Consider the following 25,128-nt stretch of genomic DNA (forward strand, 5'->3'; position numbering starts at 1 on the left):
TCTACAACACTCACTAGTATTCCCGCAATTCAGCTGCTGCAGCACTTCATCAGTGATTCTGTACACAGCCTACAAGATATGCTACTACACTCCAGCAAGCAGGTTCTATCTCTCCATAGGGACAGAGGATCTGAGTTAGTGTCAATCTCCTTTCGGCAATTAGAATTAATGACACTCCCATTTACATATGCATAAATGTTTATACACAGAAAAGAAACCTGCTTGGTACATTTTCAAATTTCTCCTTACTATGATAGGTTTTTTGATGGAAGCAAGCAATGTGCAGTGTTGATTTTTCATTCTCAGTGACCTGAAAAACCTTGGGAAAAGAAAAAACAAGGAGCTGCTGAATATTTTCTGCTTCTATTGATATATTCCCAGAAAGGCTTAACATCACCCACTATTTCTCTTTGAATTAAGAATCCTAGAGATACCAATTACATGTGGGCCAGAATCCTGGAGCTACCCAGATATGTGGTTTTTGTTTTAGATGACATTTTGCCTAGGAATCATGTTACGGGATGAGCAAGTCAAATTAGCGTGTCTGAGGGCCATTTTATTCAGAATGCATTCTCACAAAACAGGGGTCTGCAGGTTCAGCAGTGGGTTTCCTGCTATTACAGTGTCAGGGATCTGACTCACTCATTCAGCAGATGCTTAAAACAGAAGTTTGCTCACCTGATCCACAACCAGAACATGACAGCAGTTGCTGCACATCGTAAATTATAGCTCAGTGTCCCTTCCTACATGTCTAGAATACATGAGGCATATGTTTGCCTAGAGGAAAGAAATAGCGTAAATTCAAGCCACTTGGTTTTCTATAGCCCCACAGTCAGTAATCCATAAAAAAGTAAGTGTGCTGAAACCTCATCAAAATATGCAACCCTGCATATATGGTATATTGATTGGCCTATCAGGAAAGATACTATCATGTCGAAGAGGACACCCATGTGGTTAATGAGAAGAGTCAAGGCAGCAATCAGAGGCAATAGGTTTTCTTCAGAACATGGGAACCTTGCCTAAAGGAGCAGAATGGAAGGAAACACAGATTTTGTCAAAAGGAATACAAAAAGGGATACAAAAAAAGAACAGGAGGAGGAAGAATTTGAGGAATTTGCTTAAATAAAAACAAAATTAAGGCAAAGTTATTTTAAAGCACTCTTTTTTAAAGAAAAAGATTATTTTAATGCATCAGAAGCAAGAAACCAATAAGGGAGTCAGTTGTACCACTGGAGGTGAAGGGCTATGCTGTATTTATAAAGCCCTAGATTCAATCTCTGGCCTCTCCAGGTAGGGCTGGAGACACCTTGGTCTGAAACCACTGCTTGTCATTGTAGACAATGAACCAAGGGTCTGACTTGCCATAGGGCAGTTTCCTATGTTCCTAACAGCACAATCTATGCATGCCAACTCAGAAGTCCCTTTGAGTTCAAAGGAGCTTTCTCCCAGGTAAATGTGCATAGGATTGCAGCCTAGGGGAGTTAAAGGTGTGTTGCAGAAGGTTAAGGGGCATGCAGAGAAGCTGAATGGATTCTTTGTTTCTGCCTTCACTGATGGATTTCGTATTTTTCGCCCTATAAGACACACCAGACCATAAGACGCACCTAGTTTTTGGAGGAGGAAAACAAGAAAAAAAATATTCTGAATCTCAGAAGCCAGAACAACAAGAAGGATCGCTGCACAGTGAAAGCAGCAATCCCTCTTGCTGTTCTGGCTTCTGGGATAGCTGTGCAGCCTGCATTCACTCCATAAGACGCACACACATTTCCCCTTAATTTTTAGGAGGGAAAAAGTGAGTCTTATAGAGCAAAAAATACGGTATATGGAACAAGGACACACAATTTTTTTAGGAAGGAAGTCTTTAGAATTCAGGCAAATATTTATGACAAGAGATGACGATCTAGGTTTTATCAAGAAATTAAGAAAGATTAACAAATAACCACCAGGTCCAGACAATATCCAACAAAAAGTTATTAAAACTCCAATGTAAAAATATTGGTCTTTAACAAAGATATGTAACTTGTCCCTAAGATCAGACTTATTATCTGGAAGGTGGCCAGAGTAACACCAGTTTTAAAGGGGGTTGGGGGTGGGATGGATGACCTGCCAGTTAGTTTTATGTCTGTTTCATATGAATTGGTAGGAAACATTTAAGGAAAAGGCTATGTAGAACATAGGAGGACAAGTCTTGATGAAAATCATCATTGCTTCTACCATAGTATGTCCTGCCTCACTAACCTCTTAGAGTTCTTTAAGAGTGTCAACAAGAATCTTGATAGCAAGTGATCCAGGAGACATTGTGTACCAGAACTACTAAAAGTCGTTCACCAAACGCTCCTAAGCAGACTTAGCAGAGAGGGGATAAGAAGAGAGATCCTCTTATAGATTAGTTACTAATTAAAGAACAGAAAGCAGAAGATAAAGATGAATGGAAAGTTCTCACAATGGAGGGGTGTACAAGTGGCTTCCCACAGTGTTGGATTTGTGTGTTTTCTTAACTTCCCCATAAATGATCCACTGTTAGGGGTGAGGACAGAGGTGGCAAAGTTTACTAATGATACCAAATATCGCAGCTGGTATCTCAGAGCAATAATACAAAAGAAGAAATCAAATATATTAACTTATGCTTTTGATTGCAGTCTCTAAATCTTAATTAACGGAGAGACCGGGGAATTATGTCAGAATGCTGTTTATTGATTATAGCTCGGCTTTTAATACCATCCTTCCTGACATTCTTATTAAAAAACTGATGGACCTGGACCTTTCCCCTACCATCTGCGATTGGATTAAAGACTTTCTGAGGGATTGCACACCAATAGTGAGGATTGGGCCTGTTACATCTACCTCTCTGAAGCTCAGCACTGGCACCCCACAGGGATCCGTGCTGAGTCCCTACCTGTACTCGTTGTATACATATGATTGTATTTCACCTGATCCATCCACTGTAATTATTAAGTTTGCAGATGATACCACCATAATGGGTCTAATTACAGGTGGAGATGAACCAGCGTATAGGGAGGAGGTTCAAAAAGTCTCCACATGGTGCCTAGAGAACAACTTGCACCTAAATATCAGCAAGACGAAGGAGATGGTGTTGGACTTTCGGAGGAAGAGAGAGGAACTAGCCCCGCTGTATATCAGGAGTGTATGTGTGGAGAGAGTCTCTTCCTTTAAATTCCTGGGAGTTTACCTTAGTGAAGACCTCACTTGGAAAATCAATACAACCCAGGTGGCTAGGAAGGCCCAACAGAGACTCCATTTCCTCAGGGTCTTGGGAAAGAACAATGTCAAACAAGAATTGATTATCTCCTTCTACCGGGCCACAATAGAAAGTGTCCTTTCATACTGTATAACAGTGTGGTACGCTGGTTTGACAGACACGAACAGGAAGTCCCTACAGAGGGTGGCGAATACAGCACATGACATCATGGGCTGTCCTCGGAGTTCGCTAGATGACATCACTGGAGACCGCTGCCTCAGGCAGGAGAACGGAGAAAATTCTTAGGGACGACTCACACCCTGGCCAGCACTTCTTTAATTTCCTACCTTCAGGCAGGATATACAGTAGGATAGTCAGCCGCACCAACAGGTTAAAGAACAGTTTTTATCCCTGGGCTGTTGGGCTGCTGAATGGAAAAAAATAGTGGTGCAATTGACTTCTGACAAGCACACAGAGCGTGAACAAGACTGAGTGTATGGGGGGGGTCATTTAATTTCACTGCACACAGGTGGTGTAGTGACAATAAAGGTTTATTTTTATTATTATTATTTATCATTATTGATGTACTTTATCTTTTTCATCTCATACTAAGGATAACCTGCAGAAGCAAGTATGGCATCTCCCATTACATAAATTATTTTGCCATATTTCCACTATCATCATGTCCATGTGCCTCATAGTAATGTGATGAGTTCTGCATAGAGTGGGCCATTTTCTGAAGTGAGGGTCTTCTTGGTGAATCCATTGTTGTTATGCAATCTGCTCCAAGGGAAGGCTGCCAAGCTCTCCTTTTTGAGCCTTGGAAAAATGGCTAAGATGTGAGTGTTTAGTCAGGCTTTTCATAGCTATTATTCTACTATATTTTTGTGGTACTTATTATGGCTTTATTTTGAGGTTTGTAAGTTGCTTTAAGAGCTCAGGTTGTAGAGCTGGACACACACACACACACACACACACACACACACCCATTATAAGTAACTAATTGCGTTCTCAAAGGTGCTTTTTCTCTTTTCTTTTAATCTCACTTGAACTGCACTTCTTATTTTGGGTCCTCTAACCAATCATGGAGAAGCAAATTGACCTGCCAAAGTCCATTTTGGGTTATTATCTTCCAGGAATGTTTGGGAGGGCAGAAGTGTCAGTGATAAACCGCCCTAATGCCACTGGCCTATTAAGAAAATATATGAACAGCTGCTTCAAATATAGAGATGACATTGATTTCTGGAACACCATTTATTTAAATGGATATTACTTCCCTGCAATATGGTTAGGGCAGAGGGTTGAGGGAGTTTGTTTGTTTATTTATTTACTTGTAGGCTTGAGTTTAGGTGCCATCAGTTTTCTTAGAAGAAGTATAGCTCTACAAAGTAATTTGCAATTCTACTTCTGTTGCCATTCTTGCTCAAAGGAGTACCCCATCTTCTGCTCCAACTCATCACCTCCATTTTGTTCTGTACTAAAATAATTTTTTGTTTCTTTTAAAAATTCATCAAGTTGTCTGTGATGGTTTATAACACAAAAAGAGCTTTTGAAGTGATTTTAATTCCTCTCCTTTCAGGAGTTCACCTATATTCTCTCTCTCTTCAGCTTGGTTTCCCTCCCTTTAATGAAATCCTGACAGTTAACTGTATTTTCAGTTTATTTTTGGAAATTCTCAGGAGTTCCCTGACAACTGCTAAGGTTTGATAAATTGCATCTTCTTAAAAGGCTATTGATTTGTTCTTTAAAAATTCTGGGTCAGGCCTGTTGCTGCAGGTCATCTACAATTGAACAGGATGTATCTGTATGTTTTCATCTCTCAGCTGAAAAGTTTGCATGAGAATTCAGGCTGTCATGACTGAAGGTACATCTTTAAAACACTTGGATTTTGCAATGATTCATGCAGCATGAAAGAACCCTTTCTAAAATTGAAATGGATTACTCAAAGTGGTGTTAATATAGACTAAAGGACTGTGACACAGAATAATTTTGTTTTGTTTTTTGTTAAGCTTCAGTCTCAGAAAACTTTACAATACAGTTTGGTAACTAAAAAATGAATAAGGGGAAAAAAGAATGGATGAAAGTCGTGAGAGCTTTGCAAAATCCTATCTTTGAAAACTGGAGAAACCTTATTGCTGTGAGGTAAAGTTTCACCCTTATAAGAGTGTTTTAATGATTTCTATGCTGATCAGAATGTAAACTACATGAAGGAAAGCTGTGTCTCTTACCTCTTGCTAGAGCCAGAGGGAAGATACAAAATATACAAGGCCGCTAGCAGTGTGCTGAGTGACAAACTGTCACTGCTGCTAAGAAAATGGCTGTACGCAGTGCTTTTTTTCTGGGGCGCCGCAGGGGTACACATACCCCTAAACATTTTGTGAATCTAAGTTTGGCCTCATTGAGGGGCAGTATTTCAATATGAGTAGGAAAATGAGAGTACCCCTAAACATTATTTTAGGGGGGGGAAAGCACTAGCCATACAGTATACACATACTGGGTTTTGACTTTTATATACAAAGCAGTAGCATAAAACAGCAGTCAGTTTATGACTGGTAGTTTGATGGACATGTCATTCAAATCTATTGGCCCGGTATTTTAGATCAATGGAGTTTCCAGATTCCATCAGAAACAAATTGATTGGCTGGAGGGGAAATGAAGCCAGGTTCAGTGCTGGGGGTGGGGGGATGTCACAATAAAGGGTTGTTTGATGATAAAAGAGTTTCAGTGAGGGACTTAGAGGAAGCTGAGAGGAGAAGGTGAAGCAAATCTGTAAGATGAAATAACTTGAGGCAAGGGCTCCGAAGGTCTGCAAGACAGGAACAGGAGACTCCAGCAGCAGCCTTTGGAAGAGCGAAGGCTAGAGTGACAGCAGATGGAAGCTGACCAGAGTGAAGACTTTGATGGAGGTGGAAAGGGACCAGAGAGAGTGAAGCCCTCTTGGCAACCCTGCGGGCTGGAGTTACGAAAGGTAATAGTTTAAGAGTATTACGGGGGACGGGGGACTAGAGCAAGTATCCTATGTATCTTGTTAAAGCAACCATTAATAGTGTGCATTTTCTAGTATATTATATTAATAGCAACCTGTAATCAACTTTATCTTTGTTTTACTTTTATATAAGCAGTACTGTTCGGTTTTGTCCTGTGCCTACAGCCAGCTACTATGGTTTACCTCAGAGTAGAATTGATGAACATGATGTAGGCCCCTTAATTTCAATGAGACTACCCTGAGTAAAATTTAGTTGTGAATATCACCCTGTATTTGTGAAAGGGGTAGTTGCATCAATTTAAGGTTTAAAGCGGTGGCAACTTTTGATAAAGTAGAGACTAAGCCGTGAGATGGAAAGGTTTAAGCTGCTTAAGGCCTCCACACAAACACACACCAGTGCAGAGATAGTTTAGCACGCTTATGCCATGCCAAAAATATTGGGAACATTATGATCCACTGGAATTGAATCCCTGGGAAGACACACTTTGAAAGACTCTGCCTCCATTGTTCGTTTCTATAATATCCCATCTTAGAAAGAAATTATCTGCAATGAAAAAAGGTTTATTTGCCCTTTTTACATTGCAAAACACAGAATAAGTTCTTTGGGGCTTGATAGTTCCCTTAGGTTTACAGTGGTACCTCGGGTTACAGACGCTTCAGGCTATAGACTCCGCTAACCCAGAAATAGTACCTCAGGTTAAGAACTTTGCTCCAGGATGAGAACAGAAATTGCGCAGCAGCGGCGCAGCAGCAGCAGGAGGCCCCGTTAGCTAAGAACAGTTTCAGGTTAAGAACGTACCTCCAGAAAGAATTAAGTTCTTAACCCAAGGTACCACTGTATAGATATTTGGAGGAACAGAGGACCTGTAGGCCCACTGGAGTTCATCGGGTAAATGCAACTCTTCTAAGTCAACAGGGACGATGCCACTCAGATAGAGTGGGTATTGCCAGATAAATGGTGATTCTCTTTCTGTTCCTCTCTCCCAGAAGATGCCTTTATTGCATATTACTTCATGAATCAGTGGCTATTTCTGCAGAGCAGATGTCAACCACTGCGTCTCTCCCCTATTCCTGCACTATTACTAAACCACAATCTAATCTCAATTATTTCAATTTAAAATTACTTATTGTCCCATTCTGTATTTACTGAGGAAAGCCATATAATCATATTAATATTCCAACTAAAATATGGTTTATGAGTGCAGATTGCAAAATGGCACGTCTGTGTTGTGCAAATCTGTTACTAATCAGAAGGATTTTTTAATCTAAGCATGGCTGCTACTTAATGGTTTCTTAATTATGCAAAGGGCTAATCAATTTTTTTAAAGTGTTCAAGTGATTAAAAGAAGCTATGGCAATCATCTGATATAAAAGCGAACCATTTAGAGATGACTCATGAAATAAATAATTTATTTGCCAAGGCAGGGGAAATTCACTCTATTTTTGAGTGTGTGGCCTTGATGAGCTTTCATACTCTCTCTGACTGTCTGTATTTCTCTTCACACAGGCTGTTGTAAGCCAGTAAGAGGCAAAATGCTACTATATATAGCATAGAACCATTGATTGGTGCTTGTACAGCACTTTTCCCTGCTTGGTGATTTCAAAGTATTCCACTAGATGATTTAGGGCACAATCCTATTTGAGAGTCACTGACTGGGGAGGAGGCATAGAATGCGGCAGAGTGCAAGATATGTTGCCATGACAGATGCAATTGGTGAACACTTCAGATTATGTTGGCAGGCCATAAGAGAAGACCACCCTGTGACAGGATGTTTCTAGCTTTTCCTCCATGGTATTGTTAATCTACTTGCCCTCCTGATATCCTTCCAAGCTCCATGACAGAGAGTTATGCAATGTGCCACCAGCGACATTGCACCTGCTACACTGCTGTATCCCAAGCCATTGTCTAAGGCACAGAAGCCATGCTGGGGTGACAAGTTGGCAATAACACACACATGCCTCCCTTTTGGGATCCACTCCATCCCAGATGCAATTCAGATCAGGCTTTGACTTTGCCACATGTGTTTCTCTTGGTGCTGCAGAGGAGGAATGGGAGATACGGATCCCTCATCCACATCTTGGTATCATCATTTTACTTCAGCTGCTTCGAAGAGGAGATTTTGAAGGGAACTTGCCCCTCAGAGGCAATGGTCCTTGCTTCCTCTGTTGGATAGAGAGCGGCATGACTTTTAGGGTACACAACTGGTGTGTATAACACAGGCAGGTCAGGAAGAGAATGAGGAGGAGGAGAGGATGTGAATTCCACTGGCACGTAACACAACTTCTTGGGAAAATAATAGAAAGGGGCTAAAGGACAATTAAGGGATGCGGGTGGCGCTGCGGGTTAAACCACAGAGCCTAGGACTTGCTGATCAGAAGGTTGGAGATTCAAATCCCCGCCACAGGGTGAGCTCCCATTGCTCGGTCCCTGCTCCTGCCAGCCTAGCAGTTTGAAAGCACATCAAAGTGCAAGTAGATAAATAGGTACCGCTCTGGTGGGAAGGTAAATGGCATTTCCGTGCACTGCTCTGGTTCGCCAGAAGCGGCTTAGTCATGCTGGCCACATGACCCGGAAGCTGTACACCGGCTCCCTTGGCCAATAAAGCGAGATGAGTGCTGCAACCCAGAGTCGGCCACAACTGGACCTAATGGTCAGGGGTCCCTTTACCTTTACCTTTAAAGCACCCACGGCAGGGTCAGGCTATCCATCCATGCAGCATTCCTGTAGATTGGATCAAACATGCCTAAGAATGGGGTTCACCTTTTGAAATGTGAAGTGGTACCCTCATTCAAATTTAGGATCCCCTGCATGTAAAATGTGAGCTTTTCCACCTGGCATCTATGACTGCGTGCTGGCACAGGGGGAACACAAATCATCATAAAGAAAGGGATTGATAATAAAACTGTCAATATCATAATGCTGTTATACAAATCTATTGTATGACTGCTTGGAATACTGTTTACATTTCTGGGTACCTCACATCAAAAGGGATATTGCAGAGGTGGAGAAGCATCTGAAAAGAGCAACCAAAATTATCAAGGGAATGGAGCAATTTTTTATTTTAGATAAAAGGAGAATAAGGGGTGACATGATGGCAGTGAACAAAATTATGCAGTGTTTTAAAAGTGGAGAGAGAAAGGTTTTTCTCCCTGTCTCATAACACTAGAACTTGCAGGCTTCCAAAGCAGCTGAATGCTGGAAGATTTCAGGACAGACAGAAGAACATTTCTTCACACAGTGCATAGTTGAACTATGGAATTCGCTCCCAAAGGAGATAGAGATAGTCGCAGACATGGATGGCTTTAAAAGTGGATCAGACAAATTCAAGGAAGATAAGGCTATCAGTGGCTACTAGCCATAATAGCTATGGTCTGTCTTCACTGTCAGAGGCAGTATGCTCCCTGAATACCAGTTGCTGAGAATCACAGGTGGAGAGAGCATTATTGTGCTCAGTTTCTGCTTGTGGTCTTCCCATGGGCAGCTGGCTGGCCACTGTAAGAACATGACACCATACTAAATGGGCCTTTGGTCTGACCCAGCAGGGAACTCCTTACCTTCTTACAAATGCCCCATGCGGTGTCTGCTGCTGTGGCTGAGCCATCAAGGAACTGCTCTGTGCTACCTGCAGTATTGAAGCAAGTTGTGGGACCTCCCTCTCTTTTGCCCAGTATGTAAAGAGTGAGCGGTGGCATTTTTCTCTTTTCTCCTAGTGAGGCTCCAGCTATCACCCCCTGCTTCCCAATCCTATGCCCTATGCAGTGAGTACTGCTTGTCCGTGTGCCTTTGGCTCCCCTTGCTGAGTGTCCTGGCCCTTGCCTTTGGCTGCTTGGCAAAGGAGTATTTCCTTTGCTGGGTGGGTCTTGTGTGGGCTTTCTGCAGGCCTCGTGCCCTGGTAGCTGTGTGGTTGCTCTGTTTGATGGGCTCTTCCTCCTCTCTGTCTGTGTGCGTTGCCCTGATTGTACACAATGACTGGGATTTTGGATCCCTTCCTGTGGGATTGCCTGGGACTGGCTGTAGTGGGATTGTTGAGGATTGTGCCACTGAAGCTGATGGAATGAGGTTGCTATGGCATCAAGGTGTGTGCTGTGATGAAGGGGGTACGCTGGGAAGTCTGTCCTTGTCATTGTGGATTTAGTGGCTGTCTCAGTATGGGCATCAACACCAGCCCAGTCCCAGACTTGTGGGCAGTAGCAGCCTGTCTGTTGTTTTTATGCCATTAAAAAAACTATTTAAAAAATATATTTCTGGCTGTGTGTTTTCCCATTCCCTGCCAGGCTGAGCACATATAGGATACAGTAGCTGTTCTGCCACAACAGCAGCAGCATATTTCTCTTCTCCTGCCCCCAACACAACTAGGGTATTGCATTATTCTCTCATGGTATCCAAAGAACTTTAAAAGGTATTTATTAGTTTTACACCCAGCTAAGCTTGCACAGTTTATGAAGAAATTAAGCCACACCTTTGCTGTTAATGAGATCAGAGTTCTCACAGAGGTGCGGAAACTATGTTTGGGCTAGACCATTTCTGGCTACAAGTGGAGGTGCACAAGTCTGAATAATCATTCATATATACATATATATATTTAATTGAAAATTAGATGTTAAGGAAAATAAGAAGCATTCAAACCTAGCCTTTCCTTCGGCACTTAAAGATACACAGGGTTGTTGTTTTTTCTGGAATGGAAAAGCATTCAGTAATGTGAGCCCTTACCTGCAGTTTGCAATAGTACACCCAGGTATAGATCTACCACCACAGTGAGAGCTAGGTATGGCAACTGTGCACCAGGAGCTTAGCTTCTTATGTAAAGAATAAAACAGCCTCCAGCAAAACCAGTTTGTTTTAGCAATGCCTCTGTCTTAACTCTGTTAAATATGACTACAAACCTCACCGTGCTTATCTTGACGTGTGCTCATTATCATTCCCACTTTACAGGTAGGAACTGAGGTTGGCAAACTAATGCTAAAGCACACACACTTATTTGAGCTGTGGTTTCACCCCAGGTTATTTATTTAATTTAGAGACATCCAGCGCTTCCCTCACCAGGCTGCCGAATAAGAATTTCACCTCTGGTGGAATGCTAATGCTCAGCATCTTGGTTTAATGTTTTCATCTCAAGGTTGTTCTTTCTTAAATGTTCCTCTTTATTACAGTGTAGCCACGGAATGGCTGTTCAGTTCTTGTTTAAATAGTGTAATAGACAGTGTCTTCTGTATGCACACTTGCTGCACTAGAGGGAGTAGGAATCTCGTTTGTGCCATGGGCAGCTCTGCCTGAAATCAGACTAATATACTCTGCATGCTGTGTAGAGGCCATCACCAGTCTGATCAAATACTGTCGTTGCTAAATACAATTCAGCGAAGCATGAAGATCAGGACAAGGAAAACTCCGGAGCTCCATACGATAACAAAGCTCTTCTTACAATACGTTTTGCTTTATCCCTCCATATCAAAATCACATTTAATTCCATTAGCAAGCAGAGGCCACCTGTAAAACAGAGGAGAGGCTTTGGTGTGTACCTGCGCATGTGTTGCACACACACAAAATCATTAAATGGGCTGGAGGCTGGAAGACCCAGAGGAGCAAACATTAATGTTTAGATGTGTTGTGTACAAGTACACAAACACAAAACAGGGCCTATTGGAGGGTGGGCGCGCCAGGAGTGCCATTTGGCCTGCAGATTCAAGCTCAAAGAGAGCCTCAAATTTGGACATTTCTTAATTTTGGGGCTTTTGAATATTATTATTATTATTATTTATTGAATTTATATACCGCCCTACAACTGGAGGTCTCAAGGCGGAATAGTTTCTCAACTTGGTTTTGTGCACGTTGAAGCAAACTGACACTCTCACAGCTCAGAAGTGCAAATTTAAGAAAACGAGAGATGTGATTTGGTAAAATATGTGTGTGTTTGTTTATATAGATCTAGGCATATCCCCTTCACTCTGGAGCCTACTTCAGTGCTTTGATTCGAGCCTGTCTTCACTTTGGATCACCCTCACCTCAGACCCCAAATTCGAAGCAACCTTCAGAAAACCAAAGCTTTGGTCCACCAATTAACTTGCACTGGGAAACAAAAATGGCCATAACTTTCTGGGGATCAAGGAGAGGGTTACACATTGACACATAAAACCTTCAGACATAGTAGCCCCCACGAGGAGATTAACCCTGAAATTTGGTAAAATTTCAAACAGGTACATCAAGGGCTTCTTTCTGTTTCTTTAAACTTTTTTTTTTAAAAAAACCCAATAACCACCATAACCTTTTTGTAAAATGTCAATGCAAGGGGTGAATAATAAAAGCAATAAAATAGGCAAGCAAACCACAAAGAGGGAATTATAATAGCCTAGGTGGGTATGTAGGCAGCGATGAAGGAATTATAATACCATAGACATGGAGGGACAAATGAGCACGGTTGCTTGAGAGGATACAGCTGTAGATAAAATACAAAACCAAACACTATGGCCAAAATTGGGAGAGGGGGACAGAAGTGACACTGCCCAAGTAGCTGAAAATAACTAGTATAGTTGGGGCTCATCCAGACTTTCTTTTGTGCTGTGTTTCTAGACATAGGCCCGGGCTTTAAAGTTCCATGTCTGAGTGTGGGTGGTTTTGTTTTTTTTTTTTTTTTTTTTGGTCTTGGTGATTTCCCAAGGAAAACCTGCATTTCATCACTGAATCAGAATAAGCAGGATTATTTTTTTGCAGATTGCCATTTGCTCCGAATCAGTGGTTGAATGTGGGTTTTCCTGGAGAATGCAATGGGACAAAAGAAACCTGCTTGGACACAGCACTGGTAAAATCATAATATTTTGTACAATTTTATATTGCCCTTTTCTTTTTCTGCTTTTTTGGAGGTGTACTAGAAAGGGTGTGTGCCAAGGCCTGCAAACCTTTTGTTTTTGTTTAAAATTATTTTTATTAGAGATTTTCTTAGTTTACAAAAGTACGTGCGTTGTCTCTTTTTTCAGGTTGTATTTTCTGCGTATCAGTTGCATTTGTTGTGAGACCTGTTGGCCTGTGTTCATGCTTCTGTGACCTTGCCTCTTGTCCTATATACATATACATATACATATACATATCCCCCTCATTCCAAATAAAGCTTTGTTGGCCTCTTTCAATATGCCTTTTATGTGGAGCTTGGCTATAGACTCTTATGCATTAGTGCAGTCAAAGTCCCAGTTCTGAGGATTTTCTCTCACCCTACGCAGGTGTCTAAATATCACAGCATACAACTCTTAAGCAAGAAAGCATGTATGTGGACATGGCAGAAATATACAGGTGTGCTACAGTGGTGAATTCTTGGTCCTTTAAACCATTTTTTTAAAAATGCCATTTGCACAGCAACTTACAGTGCAATTCTAACCATGTTTATTCAGAAAGTAGTTCCACTGAATTCAATGAGGTTTGCTCTTAGGTAAGTGGTGTTAGGATTGCAGCCTAAATATTGGGGAATCTGAGGAGTTGCAATTCAATCTGAGTGTTTTGTTCTCGGGCTTGCTGGACTTCTGAGAGGTGCTGCACACAAACCCTGAAGGTACTGCCTTTTTAATCAGTAATGAGAGCAGATTCTTCCATTAACCAGCAACACCATTGGTGTAACCTGTATCCACAAACAAGAAAAAGAATCCAGCACTAATTAAGTAGCGTATGAATGCCTCTGTGCCTACAAAGCATGATACCATAAACATTTGCTTTTATGATAGCTGCTACAATCAATGCAACTTTCAGTGCCTAGCAAATGATGATGAGCTATTTAATTCTGACACCTAGATGCACAATTACAACTCTGTAGCATGGGATATTATAGAGCAACCTGGACAACACTAGCAGTCCTTTGGATATGGCTAGGAGAGTGCTATCAGTCTTTTACCATCAGGAGAACTATACTCCTCTCATCTACCACTGGTGTCATACAATGAGCATCAGTTAGGACAAGGCTTGTTCTGACAACTAAAATTCTGGCCAACAAGCAGGAAGTGGGTACAGCTGCATCCTACAGCTGCAATTTTTGACAGAAGCTGGTTCATCTGCACTTGGCAGAGGTACTATTATAATTCCACCCAAAACACAATTGCAGATAATCTCCTAAACTCCCCGAGTATGCAAATCTTGAACTGAACTATAATCTTCTCAATCTTCCTTTACCCAAAGATAGAAAATGTCACTATTCTGCAGCCTTCTGGGATCATTTCTGCCCTCTGTGTCATCTCAAATATAAATGCCAGTGGTGCTGAATTTTCATCAGCTGCTTCCCTGAGCACCTGAAGTATGTTTCATCAGGCCCTGATGACTTAAATACTGATTTCATCACCTCCCTACCCCCTATTTATCTGATCATAGATCCCAGTTGCTGGGGAAACACAGCACCCTTCCTGTACTCCTGGCCTGCATGTGGGCTTCCCGTTAGCATCTGGTTCATCACTCAGGGAACACTGGACTAGATGGGCCTTTGATCTGATCCAGCAGGGCTTCTCTACATATGTTATATGTTAGCACCAACCCTGCTTCCTGACACATTTGCATATTGCTTCCAACATCCCTAGCTCATCTAATTCACTTAGTACCTTTTTTGTAATTTTATCCTGAACCATTTATTAATCTCTGCAGAGGCATGCTCTTGCTTCCATATATATATATATATATATATATATATATATATATATATATTCCCTTTCCCGTATGCTTCACTTTTGATCTTGATTTCACTTTCAGTTAAAAGTGGCCACTTCTTTATGCAGCCATATTAATCTCGCATGAACCTTTCCATCCCGTTTTTGGCACTGGAAGAGACACAATTGGGCCTCCACATCTTAGAAATTGCAGGTCCTTCTGGGTTACCCATTTCTTTAGTTTCTATGTACAAAAAAACTGAGAAGAGCCTAGGTCCCAGACTAATGACTAATTCATAAACCAGTTCTGTTTCCAGATTGAAACGGGAAAGCAAAAAATAAGAGTGATAAGTAACAGAACTTTTTTTCCGGGCAGATTTTAAATAGCTTCCATGTTTTGGGGGTGGGAGGAGATGTGGCAGGTAGTCTGTAACTTCCTACCTCACCTTGTGCTCTCCATGGAGCTGTGTCATAGTAGATTGTTTCCATACACCCATGTACAGCCCATGTCTTCAGCGCCTGCATGGGCTGGGTGTCGGGAGCACCTTCTTCGACCTTCCGATCACAGGAACAGCAGCACAGCATTCCTGAGGAATAGGTCCTGGTGCAGTGGACTCATATTTGCTGATGTGAGCACCTCAAAAGCAGCAGAGTAACGGAAGCAAAGCTGTGAAGGTTTTGTTGCATACCTAATTTATTTCTACTGATCAAACAAATAAAAGAACATAACAAGCATGCACGAGAGAAGCAGCTCTTTCATACTGCCATCTTGTCTCTAGACAGCTCAAAGAAAAAAACCACACAGTACTAGGGACAGAAGAGTAGTTTCCGCCCCCATCTTTCTCACAGGCAGAAAATAAAACAAACATGATCTGGTGATCTTTGCAATGGGAGGGATGAAAATACTGACAGATTGGACAAGGTGTGGCTGATCCATGTTTCTGTAGGAGCTTACATCTAAAAATTTGACAAAAGGGAATCAACAGAGGAAGAGGAAGAAGGGATGAACAGAGAAGTAATGTGCAGTTGTTTCAGTGGCACACAATGACTCTCAACCTGATTTTTACCATTATATTGTACAAATCAATGTCAAGAATTTTGGGGTTTTGACTCATAATTTTGACTCACACTTGAATTTTTTCATGCTACAGGAAGAAACTTCATGATGATACATGCCACGGGGATATATATGTGTGTGTGTGTGTGTGTGTGTGTGTGTGTGTGTGATTCTGAAATAAACTATTCTGACAAATACATAATTACATTTCCTGTACAGGCGACAGAGAAAAAGAAGATAAATTTGTTGATACATCTTTACAAATAATAGTGGACAACAATTTGGACATATGAGTGTAAAATTCATGATGGAAATAAGAGTTGCAGATCTTATTTGTGGGTGGTGTTTGTTGTTCTTGTTCTTGTTTGTTTTAAAGTTCATCTGTCTCTCTCTTATGTGGAGAACTGGGCTCTTAATCAAATCACGATACCCAGTCACCACTTTCCCTCTGATTCTAGAGCACCTGAAGTATCTTTGCACATCTACAGTATTCACTAAGCTGGATCTGAGGGGAGCTTGCAACCTGGTCTGGATAAAGCAGAGAGACGAATAGAAAATGGCTTTGCAGACAAGATATGGGCATTATGTGTACATGGTCATGCCTTTTGGACAATGGAATGCCCCAGTGGTTTCTCAATATATTATGAATGATATTTTTAGCAATTACTTGCACCAGTTACTGATAGTTTACAAAGATGACATTCCGATTTATTCAGCCAATTCTCAATTACATGAGATGAATGCGAAAGCAGTGTCGCAGAGGCTCTGGGAGTACAAGCTGTATGCTAAGTGAGAGATATGTGCATTCGACCTTGCTACCATTGGTTTCCTTGGCCACCTCATCACTCCAGCAGGGGTGAAAATGGATACAGCCAAAATAGAGTCAGTACTCTCCTGGCAGTCTCCCAAAACAAAACAAAAAAGACCTTCAAAGATGACCAATGTATGACCAGAAGCATAAGAATCAGGGAGGGTGGTTCACACAATCCCCTCAAGATGTGCTTTTAACGTAGGACTGCCACATGAGAAGAATATTTGGGCAATGGTGATTCCTCCTGCTGACATTGGCAGATATGTGGAATCCCTTCATACAACAGCCAGAGAGGAGGCAACTCAGGGGCAGGGCTAGCCAGCATGACCCCACATTCCCCTCTCATGTACTTCTACTACATGTGATTGTGAGGACCCATCCAGAATGATATGGGAGAAGAGTCTTACATATACATATCACAAATCAGCCCTAAGTCTGTGCACCTGCCAGATTGAGCACTTATAGATCCCCAGGTAGTATAAATGGGTGTCATGTGATTTCTGAGACTTGGGTGCCCCAGTCATGAGACCAACCAAGACTCAAGTAGCAGACATGCCCCACTCTCATCTTGACCTTTCTCTTTGCTCATCTTATTTTTCTAAACAAAAAGGGATCAACTTCTTAGCATTTCCTGGTAGGGAAGATGTGCCAACCTCACCCAACATAATTTTAGTAGCTCAGAAAACTACAGACACAACAGAGTAACACAAGCTTTTGTAGTGTGTCTGATACTATTCAGGGTGCAGGGAAGACTCCTAAATTGCATTGATTCACCCTCTTATTCACCCCACACACAGAACGGATGCACATCAATACTGTATACTTCTTGAAGAAGGTCATCAGCATTGCCCAGCGTGTTTTAGGACCTTACTCTTTGATAGAAACTCATAGAATTGGGAAAGGATGCCTCAGAGCACAGAAAATTACAGCCATCAGCAAGCAGAAGGTGAAAACTGGGGGCAAACAATGTCCTTATCTCCAACAACTGACAGGACCACATTCTCAACATTTCAGAGCCAATGCAGTATAGTGTTTAGAGAGACCCAGGTTAAAATTCCTACTTTTCCATGAAGCTCATTGTGACCTTTCTCTCAGCTTAATTTATTTTTCAGGGCATTCCACAGCTGGGCTCCACCGCCACAAGTGGATGTTGGAGGTCACATAGTTGCCATAGCTGAAATCCACAGACAGACTTCCAGAAGTGAAAAAAGGAATCTAAATATCTGAGCTGTCTTTGGAATAGATGTCTAGATTATATAATCTAAATACAATTGTTCAAGCATAATCTCTGTTGTTTAAAGAATGTATAGACATGTTTATTAGGCACGGCAGCTTTTATATGGCCCATCAGCACCAGTTTCCAAGGCTTAAAGCCATTAGTCTGTTTGGTGAATAGGTGTCCACACAATGTCTAGAAAATAACTATAATTTGTTCCTAAATGTATGTAATTAATCATTTTAATGAGATAATTTACAGCTCAACACTTGGAGTACTGTATGGGACGGCAATCTCCCTTGATGTGGCTTTGTTTCTCAAGCCATCAGCCTTTAATTGGTATGTGTATATATAATATTCTTCTGCTGATGTGCATGTATAATTCACACAGCAGGATTAATGGAAATAGTGCATGCATCCAGGGGAGAACAAACATCTCCTTCCACTTCATATGTCCATCAATCTTCCTGTTATTCATGCGCTACTGCCCCTATATATCGTTGCTATTCATCAATGGGTATTTTTCTTTCAAATGTGAATAGCTGAGCTCCTTTCAATATGCTTGTTCCCACTTACAGATATATATATAAACTACATACACCTCTTTCACCTTGAAATAATGTTTAATAAATTGCAATTACCTTGAAAAGTCCTTCCATAATTGATCTCTTGAGTTTATTCTTTGGTTTCTACTTTTCTTTGATTTTAAATTAGATTGGCTTATTTGATTAGCACAGCAGTCAATAAATTTATCTGCTGTTGTTGCTGAGAGCCAGTTCTCAAAAAAACAGCTTCCTTTTGGCCTAAGATTATCAGTTATGTTCCAAACAAGTGGTTTGGTTTTTACTTTGTTCACATTCATATTCATTTACATATAATTTCTATAGCATATAATAGGGATGGGAAACTTTTGGCTCTCCATATGCTGCTGAACTTACAAGCCCCATCAGCAAGCATGACCACCGGCCAGGTGTGATGAGAGTTGTCTTTCAGCAATATCTGGAGGGCAGAATGTTTCCCACAACTGGCAAAGAATTATTAAATCAGAGATATTGGAGGGACTTGTGATGCAGAATGCTACTGCGGTATCCCTGACAGACATCTGTTCAGAGTCTGCTTAAACACCTGCAGTGAGGGAAAGCCTACAACCTCCGGAGGTAGCCTAGTCCACTGTTAAACAACTCATAGCATAAGGAAGATTCTCCTAAAGATTAGCCCAAATCTGCTCCCCGCAGTTTTCACCCATTGGTTCTAACTATGGCCTCTGATATACCAGAGACAAGTCTGCTCCATCATTGGCATAACTGCCCCTCAGATGTTTGAAGTATGAAGAATTTAGTAATTCTCAACTTAAGTTAGCCTCATGACAATCCTCTGAACTCTAAGCTCAGAAGGTCAACCAAACAATGAATTTTGCTGCTTCTTTGTAGAACTTTGAGCAGAGGTGTAAAGCACAAAGCTGGATAGGGAGAACTTTTGGTCCTCCAGATGTTGCTGTAATCTACAACCATCACTCACAACTGTTGGCCATGCTTGCAGGGGCTGATGGGAGTTGTAGTTCAGCAACATCTGGAGGACCAATGGTTCCCATACACCTGTACACAGGTGCCCGATTTCTGAATTGCAGGGGGTTGGATTGGATAACTCCTGTGGTCTCTTCCATTGAATTCTATAATTCAGTGATTTTCTGTACCAATCATAGACTTAATTGCAAGACTTACACAAGCTACCTACTCTGTGGTAACTTTAGAGCCTAAAGTTTAGACCCTATCACTCTCCCACCCCCACCCACCCCTGCCTTTCCTGGCTCAAGAAACAGTGAAGCATACTGGAGTGTTCCTTCCTATTTCCACTTCAACCTCCTAGAACAGCAGCATATTAAAGGGAGGAGAAGTACCTTTTAAAACACCTGTGTTGCCACTGCTATTTGAGGCTGGAAGTTTGTGGCCTTCAGTGGATGGCTTGGCAGTCTTGATCCAGTTTGCAGGCTGCCACTTCATCACTTCTGTCTCCCCCCCCCCCACACACACACACCAGGTGGGAGTTATCTATTAAAATATGGGGAAATACCTGTGACTTGCTCACCCAAGAAAAAAATAACAGCTAGAAGCAAAGAGAGGAATTCCTGCCCTTTTGAACTCAGGTCTTATTTTTTGTGGAAAACATGGGTGAAAGTTCAGAACAGACTGTACGTAGGCTTCAAATCCCCCAGTTTCTGGATTTAAATTACTGGTTGGTATTCATCTAAATAATTGCACGAGTGGAATTATTTTCCCCACATGAACCTTGTGCCAAACCCCAACCCTGCTTAGGAGAACCCTAGAACAGATTTATAGATCAGATGGGGGAAGCCCTGTTCCATAAAAGGAAGTTGTTCTTCTCATGCAATTATTTAGTTGCACACCCTCCACTGTCTCTGTCAGCATTTCTCGGTCTTATCACTTGGGCCCAGATTAAACAGCTCTTGGTCAGTCCTGCTTGCCTCATGAGTCTCATCTACCACTTTGGTAATGAGTAATGATGCATCAGCCATTGCTCCATATTCTTCCTTGATATGATTTTGTTTTAGACTAGCATTCTGGGAATTTGAGCACCTCTTTCCAAATACACACCTTGTACTGCAGTCAGAGCAGTATGGTCCATTATAGCTACTGAGGGGAGGTTTCTGTAGCTCAGCGTTTTAGTGACACAAAATCCCTTCAGTGGCTCAGGTCTGTGTTAACCACGTTGTAGAATGAGATGAGGAACAAACTGTTCTGCCAGAACAAGAGTTATCCATTAACCTGCATCCCAACGGTAGTTCCCAGCACGGCTGATTGTGTAATTAATTGGTAACTGGAAGCATAGAAATAGTTCACACACCAAACATTATCCTGTATGTTGCACCAGAGTCCATGGGGATAAGCTCGTTGGGCTGGCCCTCAATACCTGTCAGGGAACTGCCATCAGTGCCGGAGGGAGAGAGCAAAATCCAGAGGGATTCCGGAGAGCGTCCCGGGATTGGGAGAGGCAGCCCATCTTCTGGGGAAGAGAATCAGCGTAGCACCAGTGGAGAAGGGGGGCAGATGGGGGAAGCGGCGAGGTGGTCCCATGACTCCTTGCCGGGGACCAGCGGGGAGAGTAGAGGTCCTCCTCTGCCTACGCCCTCCTTGCGCAGAAGGCTTTCGCGCAGAGAGAGTAGGAGGAGACTAGGCGTCAAAGAACTTCTTTGCTGGAAGAAGTTTAAGAAACGCCCACTGACGGATTCTGCCAGCGATTGAGACAGCCACGGGTGAGTGGCTGTCCGGACAGAGAAGGTTCACTCAGGCAATCCAGCCAGGTGTTTGCACCGGCTTACGCACGAGCAACCCCTAGAACCACTACAATACCTCATTCTACTTGTACTAGAAGAGATTGGAGAAGAAAGAAAGATTGGCAGTTTCCATGTGGTTTGCTTGGAAGCACTGGACGTTGGTGCTGGATACTAGGATCAACAGGAGATAGTTGTGTCGTCGCTGTGGCCCAATAACCTTGACACCTGATTAGACAAGCGGTTCTCTTAGCACTAGATTCAGTCTGCTAGTCTGCAAAGATTAAATAGAACATGTTTTTAAAACACCTTTAATGCATGTGCATGTCCACTGATACTTATGTATACTTTATAAAGTCAATAGTACTATATAAGGCACAATGTAAGGACCACTGATAAGCACTATACATTTAAAGCAGAAATATGGGTATCTGTTTTAGACAACACTGGGTTTACTAAAAAGCAGTTACTGAGCGAAGTGCTTCAGTGTCACTGACTGTTTAAAAATGGAAGGAAAACAGCATTTAGCATCAAGCTTTGCCGTGAATGAAATTTTCAGAATCAACAAAACTGGTCATGTATATTACAGTACAAAACAATATACATTTGCAAAATCCAGAACAGCTCAACTTCTCTATAAATATGAGTCAAAATTCAATGTCACTCCAGATTTGATAGCTGTTGTGTAGCTGGTAAACCCAGACAACTATCTATAGTGTTTGTGCGTTATTTTTGTACACCCTTTGAGTTGGTTTTACTGCATCAATTCAGCTGGGGAAAGTGTATCAAACGACACTAGCTCTCTAGGTAACAGTGGGCTGGATCCATAGAGCTGCTTGTATGAGTGGATACCAGTTCTCCTTACCCAAGGAGGTATCTCCAGATTTCCCCGATACCCTACTCCAGCAGTGGCTCCCATGCTACATGCCATGATTTATCCAGTGGTGCCCTGACTTCAAGAGCAGCTTTGGGGGTGGGAAGGTCTTGCTTTTAGGAACAAAACCATGTTCCATAATATAATAGCCTACATGCATGATGATATGCACAGACCATGGCTAAACATGAAAGTTTTCTAACAGACAAGTTTAAACTCAAAATGCTAGGCCAGCAGTCATTCCTAATGAAATCTAGAATCCATGGGAGTAATGGAGAGATAAACCCATGGAGGATATATCTCCATTGCTTCCCCTAGTGTTATACTAATCCTGCCGTACAAGGTGGCTCAGTTTAAGGACTGGCCTGGCAGTGGTTTGCACCATTTATTAGACTTTTATGAACAACCTTTATCTATATAGAAATCAGTCAATAAATTGCAAGGCCTGTGCATCAGTTGACTCATTCTTCACCAAGCACATCATTTCATTACTAAAACATCAATAAAGAAATCTGGACAAAGAGATTTTTGAGTGCTTAATTTTAGAATTTGAATGCAGTAGAAAAGGATTAGTTTTAAAGATATACTCTTTATTGAATAATAAAAGAACAAACTCATTCTCTTTGTTAAAGGGAGTTTGGGAATGAGACATAGAGCAAGTAATTTCAGATGAGGCATGGTCAAATATCTGGAATAATCCACTGCTGCAAAGGCCAGGGGACTTTCTTTAAAATGAAGTTCTCACTGGTATCTCTCAGCCCATGCATTTAGCACACATATCTGGCTCTAGAGGATGCAACTGTAGAGTGGATGTGAGGTGCAAGGAACTTATGTACATATGTGCTGGAATTGTCCTACAAGTCTTTCCTTATTGGTTTCTGATTTTCCAAGAAATAGCAATCATCACAAACAATAATGTACATTTGTCTCTTCAACTGGCACTTCTCAATGTGAAGGAGGGTGAAAATGAAGGTGTAAAATGCAAGTCTTTTTTTTTTTTTTTACTATTGGTGACTAGTTTGGAGATCGCTGGAAACTGGCAGATACCCAGATACCTTAACTTTTGATGCATTGCTGCATAGACTCTGTGGTGGAAACATTGACTTAAAATTTGCCAGAGGAAAAGCTAAAGCAATGGACTTCTTTGCAGTCTGGCATCTGTTCTTGGAGTATATCAAATCAAATAAACAGACGCTTTTTCTCCCAGCTCCAGTTCTGGGATAAAGCCTGACTTTCTGCTGAACAGACAATAGTAAACATTTTTCTCCTGGGTAGCCCAAAGCATGGCATGCATGTTTCTTTCTCCAAACTCCTGTGTACAAAGTAGTGTAGGAGAAGAGAGAGGTACGGTGGGAGGGTTGTTGTATTTTTGCGGGGTCTTATTTTTTTGTTCCTGACATGTTCTGAATGTTGGGTGTACCTAAATTTTTGCATCAGTACTATTTCTTATCTGTGATATGTTGTTGTTGTTTTAAAAAGGAACAAAATCCTGTAATTTCTAGTTCCCTTAAGATAATACAGATATTTTTGCTTCTCTCATCTGTTGAGTTCTCCTGTGCCTGTTCTCTGTATTTTGCTCGTCCGCTTTCAGCAGAACTGTACAGGGATTGCTTTCTTTTATATATATTTTATCAGTCATAAGTCAGAGATGACTGGAGTTGTACCAAGGGAAATGCATGGTTCTGTCTATAGCTGGTCCATAACAATTCTGCACGTGTTATTTCATAAACCCAATCTGTCCTGCATTTATTTCCAATTATTTAAATTTATGCACACACCAACAAAAAAATGCATATATCAATATTTAAATATGTATGGAGACCTGTGATACATAGACTTGGGACAGAATACTAGTCTTGCTCTGATTTAATCAAATTCTATCCTAAAATAAAAAGAAGACTGTTCCTTTTGGGGAAAAGACTGCATTTTATAGATGCCCAGAACAAAATGCATCTATTCACCTGCAATTTGGCAGAATTTATTCAATAAGTAGGGGCTAGTGTACCTTCAGATTTCATCCACTTCTGTTAAAAGAGGTATAGCCATTTTATTTGTGAGACAGTGTGTGAAAAATCTGCCAGAGATGGATGGGAATGAATCTAGTGTAATTGAACAGTTATCACAGAAAGGCTGAGTTCTTTTCTACCTGAAAGAGTATAGTTAGTGATTATCCAGTGCTTACCTGGCCATTGCAAGAGTGTTAACTGGTGCTCTAATCAAGGTTTGAATTTGCTCATTAGCAACCAGTGAGACCAGGAGTAAAGCATAACCAGTTATAAAAACCACAGATTTAAGATTTTAACAAAATCAAATCATTCAGTTTATTCATATAGAATATGTATAATAAGGTGAAAATGGAAGAAAATAAAGGAACTTAAAGCAATTCAGTAGAGCACCTTTGAAAAGTGGCATGAGAATAGGATACCTCCATTGACAAACCTCTCTAGACTAGAGTTTGCTATTACCTATCATAATTGAAGATTTGGCCTTCTAACTTGCTCAAGGCCATCTAGTTGTGAAACAGAATTTCCAAGTACCCTGGCACATTAGATTTTGGAATAAAGTTCATAGTTACCCATCCAGGGTTGTGGGTCAGGATCCTGTGGCCTTCAGCTGGGTGAAAGCAAATGAAGCAAAGTTGAATAGACAGCAGAGAGAGATTAGAAATGATTCTTTTAACACCTTTCATGTTAATCATGAATTGCATCAGGAAATTGGAATTTCCTGTGTAAAATGTAGATTACATCTTACAAGGTAGGAGTAACTGGAACCCTTTCATCTTCAGCATTTCTCTGCCTAGGGTATTATTATTATTATTATTATTATTATTATTATTATTATTATTATTATTATTTTATCTATGTCCCACCCATCTGGATGGGCGCCCTGACACTTTCCAAGACAGTTCAATAATGATTCTACATTTGTTTAGGTGTCATGTCTGTTGCCGTTTTTACATTCCTTAAAATCTCATTATGCTGATGGCATGGTATTTCCTTCTAACCTTATCATCATCCAAGATGTCAAGGTCTCACATGACTGTCACTGAGAATCAGCAGAAAGTTCCAAGCCGCTTGCACCAAAGT

This window comes from Podarcis tiliguerta (genome assembly GCF_965153285.1).
Source record: "Podarcis tiliguerta genome assembly, chromosome: 1".
NCBI lineage: Eukaryota > Metazoa > Chordata > Lepidosauria > Squamata > Lacertidae > Podarcis > Podarcis tiliguerta.